Genomic DNA, 10,333 nt, shown 5'->3' with positions numbered 1-10,333 from the left:
TGTGGCTCACGGGCTCTAGAGCGCAGGCTCAGTAGTTGTGGCTCACGGGCTTTGTTGCTCCGCGGCATGTGGGACCTTCCTGGACCAGGGCTTGAACCCGTGTCCCCTGCATTGGCAGGAGAATTCTTAACCACTGCGCCACCAGGGAAGCCCCCATTTTATTTTATTTTTTATTTATTTATTTTTTTTTTTTTTTTTGCGGTACGCAGGCCTCTCACTATTGTGGCCTCTCCCGTTGCGGGGCACAGGCTCCGGATGCGCAGGCTCAGCGGTCATGGCTCACGGGCCTAGCCGCTCCGCGGCATGTGGGGTCTTCCCAGACCGGGGCACGAACCCGTGTCCCCTGCATTGGCAGGTGGACTCTCAACCACTGCGCCACCAGGGAAGCCCAGAAGCCCCCATTTTAAATTTTAAAGAAATACTTTAGCCAACAGTTATTTATTTAGGCTTCTGTGCCTGGCAGTGCATTGTGTAAAATAAAATATAGAAGATGTTTAAAATGTTTAATTTATTTTTTGATAAATGATACTTTGACATGGTTCAAAAGTTTGAAGAGAGAAATATTCCCCTCTCACTTCATCTTCCAGCTGCTTGGTTCCCCTCCCTGAAAGCAACCAGTATTATTGAATTGTGACCTCTCCGAGAAACATGTTTTAAGTGTATGCAAGTACATATGTAAGACTTTTTTTTTCTCTCCTTCCTTACACAAATGGAAGCATGTCAAAAACATTGTTTGACACCTTTTTTTGTTTTTTCACTTAATATATTTTGGAGATCACTCTCTAGCAGTACATGTAGTAAAGGAAAGACTTCTTCTTTCTTTTTTAAGACTGGATACTCTTCTATTGTCTATTTGATAATAGCAACACAGCTATAATGATAATAATATTAAATATAAAATAGCTAAACTTTAAGAGTTTTACTTATTAGCATATTTAATCCTCTCAACAATACTATTAGATAGGTACGATTGTTCTTCCCACTTTGCAGGGGTGAGTGTTTAAATAACTTGCCCAATGTCACAAAATTCATAAGTGACAAACAGGACAAGCTATCTAATTTGAGGGGCTCAGTGCAAAGTGAAAATGTGGGTCCCTTATTCAAAAAGCAGGGGGAAATTACCATTAAAGGCACTAAAATATAAAGCTTTTTCCATTCTTTCATGGTCTCTAACTTGTCTCACCATGGTGCTTTTTATTTGCTATTCAATGTCATCTAAGTAAAGAAAATTTTTAAATTTAAATCGGTATTATGAAATTTACCATCCTTCTTCATATTGTGCAATGTCAGTTTTAAAGAGCATTTAACTCCTAAGTTGAATCATCGAAATTGGACAATTTGTATTTTGTAACTTGTACTCACACAAGTCTGTTTTATTCTTACCAGAACAATGAGAACTCTGGATAAATGAACTCAAATGTTTTGATTTCACTTCTTGATATGTGCACATTCTACCAACACTTTACTTTCAGCTTCCTGATAAGCAAGGAAGGACTGAAAGGAAAAGGAACTCTGGGTTGCCTTGTCGCCTCTTCCTTCTATGTCATCATTTTCAGCATAAGTGACTGGCTAACACGGAGAGGTAACGCAAGTAAGAAATGATATGATATGGCTCCTTGGTCTTCCATGTTTCTTAGAAAACTGTCTTCTTTCTGGCTTCAGAGCAAGTTCTAGTTCAAAAGGAAAGCATGGCCTCTCAATGCTTATTCAGTCATACATGTAACACACTTACCTTGTACAAATTGGCTGAATTTCCCACGTATCACGAGTCCACCAGAATTCTGTGCTCATGGAACATCACAGATGCTATTTACGAATGAGGTGACAAGGAATGGTGACACCCAATTTGTTCATAGCTCCTCTGCTTCAAGAGGCAACAGCAAATCATGAGGCCCTTCTGAGTGTGGGACCCTGTGTGACTGCACAGCTCACATGCCCATGAAGACAGCCCTGGTGACAGAGCAGGATGCAAATCATAATTTATTTAACCACTCCTGTAATGAAGTGCATTTAAATTTTATTCTCTATACAGTGTTTCAAAAACAAACCAATAGCCGTGTATACACAGATTATCTAAAGATTTGTAAGTAGGGAAACATTTATTATACTTTTTTCATTTTATTTAATGTGCTCTGATAAAATCTTAATTGTATTCTCTGGTTGAGATTCAAGCCTTGTTTCTTGTGAGTAACTCTATGATAATAATAAACAGCCCCATGTTCCCAGACTTTTCATAGACTATATAAGATAAATTCTAGAGCATAAAACAGTGCCTGCCACATAGTTGGTGCTAAATAAATATTTGGGGAATGAATGAATAAATCCCTAGGGATGGAATTGCTGAATTAAAAGTTATTTGCATTTATAATTTTCATGGCTATTACCTAATTGCCCTCCATAGATGTTGGAACAACTTATATTTTCACCAGTGATGCAAAAAATGGCTATTCCCCTCTCCATTGCCAACACAATGTGTTAGCAAGCGTTATCTTCATGACCTGTTAGTATCTCAGTGGGGTTTTTTTTGTTTTTGGGTTTTCTTGGTCACGCCTCACGTGACCTTATTTTCCTGATCAGGGATTGAACCCTCACCCTTGGCAGTGAAATCACGGACTCTTAACCACTGGACCGCCAGGGAATTCCCTCAGTGGAGTTTTAAATGCACGTCTTTTAGTAAAGTTTAGCATCTTTTCATTTGTTTAAGAACCATTCTTATTTTCCTTTTATGTGAAATTTCTGTCGTATCTTTTGTCCATTATTTTCTACAGAGATTTTTTAAAAATATATTTTCTTTGTGAAATATAACATACATACAGAAAAAATATATACGTTTTGGGGTACATTTTAATAAACAGTTATAGAGCAAATACTTGCGTACCTGTCACTTGATCAAAAGTAGAACACTGCCAGCCCCTAAGAACAACCCCTACTCCCAATCAAACAAAACTCCTTCTGCTCCCGACGGGCTCTCCTGACTTTTATTGTGTTCATTTCCTTCTTTTTCCTTATTTTACCTCCTAACTATGCATCCCTAAAGAATATAGTTTACTTTTGCCTGCTTTTAAACTCTATATAAATGGAATAATACTAGATATATGTTTTTGTATCTTGCTTTCTTTTGTGTTCAATATTACCTTTGCAAAAAGTTATTCATGTTGTTGAATATAACCATCATTTATTAATTTTCACTGTACAAATACATCACAATTTAACCATTTATGCTTGGTAGACATTTGGGATGTTTCCTTTCTGGGTCACTGAGGAACAACACTGCTATGAATATTCTTGTACAGTCATCCTGACACTTGACATTCTGCATTCCCTAATAATATATATGTAGTAGTGGGACTGCTCTGATAGAGTATGTATATCTTAACTTTTACTGGATTATATCAAAGTCGTTTCCAAAGTGGCTGTACCAGTTTACACTCCCACCAGCAGTGTACAAGGATTGCTGGGCTTTATTTATTGATTTGTAGGAGGTCTTTATATACAGCATTATGGAAATTAGCCCTTTGTAATATGAGTAGCCAGACATTTTTTTCCAAGTTTACAATCCCTTTAAAGAGACACTGATGTTATTCCCCGCCTAGAGGAATGAAAATGTACCTGGAAAAAATGGAGTATTCTAATTTTGAAGCATTTAAATGAAAAGCAAGAGTTCTGAGCTAACCCTCACAGCACTCAGTTTGCTACTATATATGTCATTAGTATGAACAATCTTACCAGAAATTTTCATGGAATGCGCTGGAAAGCAGCATGCCAAATGTAATAATAAAGATAGTTAAAAACTGAGTGTTTAGCCTGTGTCAGGCACTATTTTAAATCCATTATATGTACTAATTAATTTAATCCTCCCAAAACTCCTAGGAGGTATTTACTATTTTTTGCCCAATTTTACAGATTTATGAAATAAGATATTGAATTGCAGACGTTCTCTAGGGCTGATTTGAGCAATATTAATAAACTCAGAGAAAAGATTCTTTCTTAACTGATAAAGATGTTTTCTTTTTATAATTTGTTTTCTCTCTTGGTAGTGAATGATACCCCATCCTGGGCTCCTCTTCCCCATCTTTTCAGATCTGCAATACACCTCAGAGCTTTCTCTTTTTTCTTTGAAGACAGATAAGGTGTATATATATCTTTCCTCCAACCCTCATTCATCACCCCTGTTCTTAGTGTCACAGAGCCGTCAGACATCTGCAGGCAGGACTGGGAACCAGAGGGTGCTTGGAGCAAGTAGGGAAGGGTAAGAGAGAGACAGAGATGGGGGTGGGGGAAGCAGGGTCACATCCCTATGTGCGTAGGGGAAGAATGATTTCTTTCCGATAAGATTTCTTAACCTGGGGTCCATAGATTAGGAAATCCACAAACTTGGATCAAGAAAAGGTAATATGCCTGTATTTTTGCAAAAGTCTAACAGAAAATTAAAAACAGGATATTAGTATTTCCTTCAATTATGAATGGAGATAACAAACCAAGTAGTATTAGCAGTACCTGTGATCTTGTCACCAATAGAAATCACAGGCATTTTCCTATTATATGACAGTTGTGGATATCTTGAAATATTATTTTTACTCATTTACCACCTCAAAATTATGGTGGTCATTAGGCCCGCCACTAGATCTTATTATTTAATAGATTTAATACAAAGCAATATATTGCTATGTTACACTTTAAAAAATATCTTGAAAATTGTATTTTAATGTAATTGGTTTCCTTTGAATTTCTGTGTATATTTGTCATGCATTTAAAAACCTTCTGAGAAGGGTGCATGTATGAAAAAGTTAAGAACTCTGCTTTTTGAGTATTCTCTTGGCTTTCATTCTTTTTGTTTTTTAATTAAAAAGCTTTTTAAAAATTGAAGTATAGTTGATTTACAATGTTGTGTTAGTTTCAGGTGTACAGAAAGTTTTCATTCTTATTGAATGAGCCTTAGAGGGTCCCTGAAGTGAGTCGTAACACCTGTGAGGTTCTCATAGTTTTATTATTTTATTTTTCCAGAGACCCTTCCTCCCTTAACTTTCATACCTTTTCACTATTCTGTTCTTCTTGTCTCACTGACCCTCTTTCTTTCTTTTCACGCTCCTGAACTTACTGTGGGTGTCTTTTTCCATTTCTATGGGGGAGTTTATCCTTTAGCATGTCACTAATCACCATATTTAGGTGGAGAATTCCAAATCTCCCGTAGTCCGCCCTCTCCCAAGGTTCCTAACTCCACTTGCCTCTGGGACACCTCTACTTGGTTTACTACCGGTATCTGGAACTGAACATATTAAAAACTAAAATTCCTCTCTAAATCTGCATGTTGTCCCACTTTGCCTGGAGGACCATCTTATCTGTCCCCCTGGTTTTGCAATCTTAGAATTATTTTAAAATTTAAGCTAATTAAATTCAAAAAATGGGAATCTTTGCGAATGGTACTGAAAAAAGATACAAAAGGATATACAGTGAAATGTAAGTCTTCCTCCCACCTGGTCGCCTCAGCTCCCCTCCTGTTTTCAGCTCTTAGAGTGATTTTTGATTCTTTCTTATTTTGGCTATATCTCAAGTCCTTCCTTGCCTGTGAGATGTGTGCCCTTCCCTCTCCAGGCCCTAGTGACCTTATATCTGGTTGACTTTATATATAAGTATTTGTATGTGGATATTTTATATACCTATATAAAATCTCCCTCTGTGGCCTTCCGGCCTCGAGTTTTCATCACATCGCTTCCTGGATGAAGAACCTACAAGGGTGAGGGGCCGGGGTTGGGGGTGATGGGTAAGAGGATCTCAAGGGGACTTAGGTAGGGGGTTCGGAGTGGCAGACTGGTGGGAAGCTCTGCCAGGATTCCTATTTCTGTTCCTTCCACCTGAGGCCCCTTTCCAGTCCTCTCATCCAAATGTCTCTCATTTCCAAGAGCCGAGACAGAAACAGAGAGATACCCAGAGACAGAGACGCCGAGGCACCAGCATCCCTCTCCGCTTCTGTCCCGCCCCACCGCTCTGACGGACATCCTCCACCAGCCAATGGCGCTCCCGATGTTCCCCGGAAGGGCCAATGAGAGACATAGGAGGGCGGAAGATTCCCCGCCCCCACTTCTAGGCTTGGTTGAGCCGTGCAGGTAGGTCCGGGGCCGGGGGAGCCGCCGTTGGCACTGGTGCCCGAGGGGTGGGGGCACGAGTCGGTAGGGGTGATGGTGGAGAAGGGTAGGAGGCCCCGACCGCGGGAACCCGGGGGGGCGGCCCGGCCAGGAGGCGGGGGGCCGACGGGCCCGGGGAGCGGGCGCTGCCGAGGGCCCTGGAAGCGGCTGGACTGGGGGAGCGGGGACGCGTGTGTGGGGCACAGGGACCCCCGCCCCGCGCCCACCCGCAGGCCTGGGCCCCAGGTTGCGGGCAGAGGGGCTGGGGCCCTGTTGCTCTGGGGGCGGGCTGGGCCGGGCCCGGGGCCGGGGGCGCCGAGCAGAGCCCGGGGCGCCAGGCCGAGCCGAGGTGGGACGGACCGAGCGGAGAGGAAGGGAAGCTGCATCCCTCGGGCCGCCCCCTCCTGAAGCGAGCCGGGGCAACGGCCGCAGGCACCCCTGCCATGAGCCCACTCTCCCTTTCGCCCCCTCCCTAACAATGGGTTTGGGGCAGAAGGAGTCGCCCCACTGTGGGAAAGGGGGTAGGTTTGGGACTGGGGTCCAGGGTGGGGGGAGGGGTGGGAACTCGGGCTCTCCCCTTTCTCATCGCCCCTTGGCTTTTGCGGTGGGGATCATGGAGGGGCTCTTAAGCCCTCCCGAGACTTGGGTCAAGAGTCAAACTCCCCCCTACCTTCCCCCCCCCAAAAAAAAAATCCGACGAGCGGTAAGGAGAGTGATGCCAAGTCTTCGAAGCCGAAGTGGCAAACGCATAGGAAGAACACATCCACTCCAGAGGTTTTTATTTTTAATTTTTCTTAAAAATGAGGGTACTGTATATTCTTCGAATTTTTTGAAATTTATTTTACAGAGGTGGGTGCTGTTATTTTTGTCCCTACTCGGGCAAGCCTCCATTTTAAGCGAAGCAGTAACTGGTTAAGCTGGAATTTTCATTCAGGCCTAGGACGTGGGCAAGGATCCTACAAGAGGTCATTTAATCCATCCTCCTACCTCCAGACAAACTTGCCTCCCTCCCATCCTCAAAATTAAGTTGTTTGGTTTGCTTTTAAAGATCTCTAGGAAAGAAGAGTCTTTTATTTGTTTGTAGCACTTTAGTCAAGAATGGATTTTACTTTTCATGTAGAATGGGCTCTGCAACTTAAACTCAAGAAAATTTAGGACAATCAGAATGATCAGAGAGGTTTTAATTTATTAAATAAAACTAAACGTGGCAAGGGGCTTTTTTAGGTGATCAGTTAACAAATCATTTTTTAATAGTGTTTATGAAGTACCCTGGATAATCATTTTTCTATCTGGGAAAAATGGTTTTGGCTTTCTAATTATTTGATAAGCAATTTTATATTACCTAAAATATGTGTTATACATTTAATCCAATTTTATGGAAAAATATATTTCTACGTACATATGGAGATACCTATACCACACACATTTGTCCTTTTCCAAAGGGGATGGTATTTTCTACATCTTTTTAAGATGGTGAGGCAAACAGTACTTCAAATCTCTGTCCAGATAGCTTAAACTATTTGTTTATTCATTTTAATTTGCTTATTCTTGATTATTTTTAGTCTAAATGAAAGTCCTCTCTTTCAGATACCTTCTTGAAACAAAAGATTTTCTTACCTGCTCGTACTTGGTGACTGGGGGATTACTAAGACTACCTTCCTGCTCATTTCTGAGTATTGTCTGAACTATTCCTGACACTATGAATGCTATTTGGATGCTTCTTAAGGTAAGATGTGTTTTGTTTTTTTTTAATTAAAGGCCTCATATTATTTCTTTTTCTTTACCATTGAGGATTTTCTAGTTCTTGAATTTGCAGTTCTTCAACCCTCTTACCCGACATTCCTTCGCCTCAAAAAAACTGTTGTGTTTGCTTCCCAGGACTGATTAGTTACTCCTTACTTTGTGTTGCTACTGTTCTTAATTATTGGTGTTAAAATATTAATGAATTAATGAATTAAATGAATGAATTAATTCATTTAATGAATGAATTAATGAAATTAATCTCAAATTAATTTCCATGAAAATGATGTGTTTATTTTTTAACTTTAAATTATGACAACCCACATAGTTGTAAAATTCTGTTCCAATCTCAGTAGGATGGATTGGCAATTCAGACAGCCAGGTCCACTTTCAAACAGGTACTTTAGTGTCATAGGTGCTGGGGTGTGTCCCACTCTTGCAAATCTGTAGCTGATTCATGTGTTACAAAAGATGTGTCACTAGCCATTTATTTACTCTGAAACTTCATTTAGTATGTTAGAACATTCTAAGACCTGTTAGTTTATGTGTATATCTCTGTTGGAGAGTTCTCCTGCTATTCCCTGGTCGTTTGCATGCGAATTTACACCATTTTTCTCAACAGGTAGCACTCTGTGCCATGTTTCATCTCACAAGATGCACCTCTTTGGGGGCAGTGTGGGCAGATGATCTTTACATGAAAAAGCTCTCAGTGATGTGGTGGTTCTCCAGTCTCTTGGCTACTTCAAGTTCTTGTACATATATGTCTCCATTAGGACTAAGCAGAGGACAAAGCTTCAGATACACGTAGGGAGGAAAATGGGAGGAAGGATGGGGAGGGATAAGGAGTGATGGAAGCCCCCCACCAGCTTCATGGGGTGGCACAGGTTGCTTCCTTCAGAGCTAAATACTAGTGTAGTTAAGATTGTTGTCTGGTAATCTGTCCTGTGGAATTCCAAATTAATGCAGTGAATAAATCAGGTATTAATGCAGTCTGTGTAAACTAAATATTTGGATTGTGGGAAATCTTTAGGTAAATGTAGACTGAGTTCTCATCTTCATTTATGTTCCAGCTGCTATTGTTGGATGAGGAGTGCTTATATTAGTATAAAGGAAGCCAGAGAAACACAGTTTTTCTAGCCAGTCTCCCTGTAGAGTTGGAAGGAAACCCAGCCAGAAGTCCTGAACCTATAGGAACTGGAGGACCTTGTACAAGAATATTTCTCTTTGGTATTGAGTGTTTAGAGCCACGACCTGGTGGCATTTGTTGTCTTTAGGAAGCAGGCAAGGGGATATCCACAGGTTCTAGTTCTGTAGAAACCCAAGGAACTGGGGATCAATATATTAGATTTTTATTTTACAGTTTTAACTAATGGATTAGATACATAGAGGGCTGCTTTTTAAGTTCTATATATCTATATAGATATAGATATCTGTATATCTATATATGACATTTTACCTCTAAATCTCTGAACCTGGGCAAGTTCTGCACTAACCCTTGGAGTTGCACCAAAGCCCTCTGGAATGACAGGAATACAGAGTGAAGTCAGTACTCCATACTGTGTGTTACCACCTGTTAACTACTTAAGAATGTAGTTATGTGACTGCCTTAATTTCACCCTTTCATCAATGGAAGACCTCTTCTGAGTCTAAACAAATTTTTTATTTGCTAACATTTTCCTCCTCCTTTTATGACTTTAAAAAAAAACCTTAAAAACTGTAGTGTTTGATCTGGGCAGGGGTAAAAGGCACTTTTTGGGGGGGGATGGGAAAAGGATAGCATTGAATTTGCAGGATGGAAAATAAGAGAGAGGGAACCTTTTTCTCTTTTTCATTTGTGAATACCTTTAAAATGTTTCTGAGATGTGTTTTCAGATTGCAACTGCTTATTTTTAAATAAAAAAAGTTAGGCTAATTAAAATGTATACTTTGGAGCCAAAATATTTATTTTCTATAGTTCTTACGCTTTGTTTCTGATTATCTTATTTCAGAATGAACTCTAGTTCTATAAGGCATTACTTAAACGTTAGACCTCAGTATGTGCTTATTTCTTTTCCCAGGCTTATAGAAAATAGTGCCAATACTCACCCTTTTCAAGAATCAAAGTACAAAAAGAAACATAAATAACAAAGGAAAAATAACTCCAAACAAAAGCTCCTCAATTTAAGGCACTCTTTTTAAAAAAAAGAAAAAAAGAAAAAATTATTTATTTCGTTTGCGCCGGGTCCTAGTTGTGGCCCTCGGACTCTTAGTTGCGGCATGCTTGCAGGATCTAGTTCCCCGACCAGGGATCGAACCTGGGCCCCCTGCGTTGGGAGTGAGGAGTCTTATCCGCTGGACCAGCAGGGAAGTCCCTAAGGCACTCTTGTTAATTAGTTCCCATGGAGTTATTTACCCCTTTCTCTATATCAGGGGTCTACAGCTTTTTTATTGCTAGCCATGACTAAGCATTATCAGTGATGTTTGGTGTTTTT

The 10,333-nt window shown here is 40.3% G+C and overlaps 1 protein-coding gene across 4 annotated transcripts in view; it reads left to right on the top strand.

The window, feature by feature from the left end:
* Window positions 1–5,997: 5,997 nt before the first annotated feature.
* The window catches only part of KANSL1 (KAT8 regulatory NSL complex subunit 1), a 171,834-nt gene continuing 167,498 nt past the window's right edge, over window positions 5,998–10,333 (top strand). For 2 of the 4 annotated variants that reach the window (XM_079906207.1, XM_079906202.1), the window contains exons 1-2: window positions 5,998–6,104; window positions 7,710–7,848. The gene's annotated coding sequence lies outside the window, so the exon portion shown is untranslated. Of the gene's footprint in view, window positions 6,105–6,245; window positions 6,644–6,799; window positions 6,897–7,709; window positions 7,849–10,333 lie in introns of those variants that run through there. The other 2 variants (XM_079906203.1, XM_079906204.1) reach the window with 2 other exon arrangements.

This window comes from Stenella coeruleoalba (assembly GCF_951394435.1).
Source record: "Stenella coeruleoalba genome assembly, chromosome: 19".
NCBI lineage: Eukaryota > Metazoa > Chordata > Mammalia > Artiodactyla > Delphinidae > Stenella > Stenella coeruleoalba.
The sequence above is the reverse complement of the archived record's forward strand: the minus strand, read 5'-3'. Positions and strand labels throughout refer to the sequence as shown.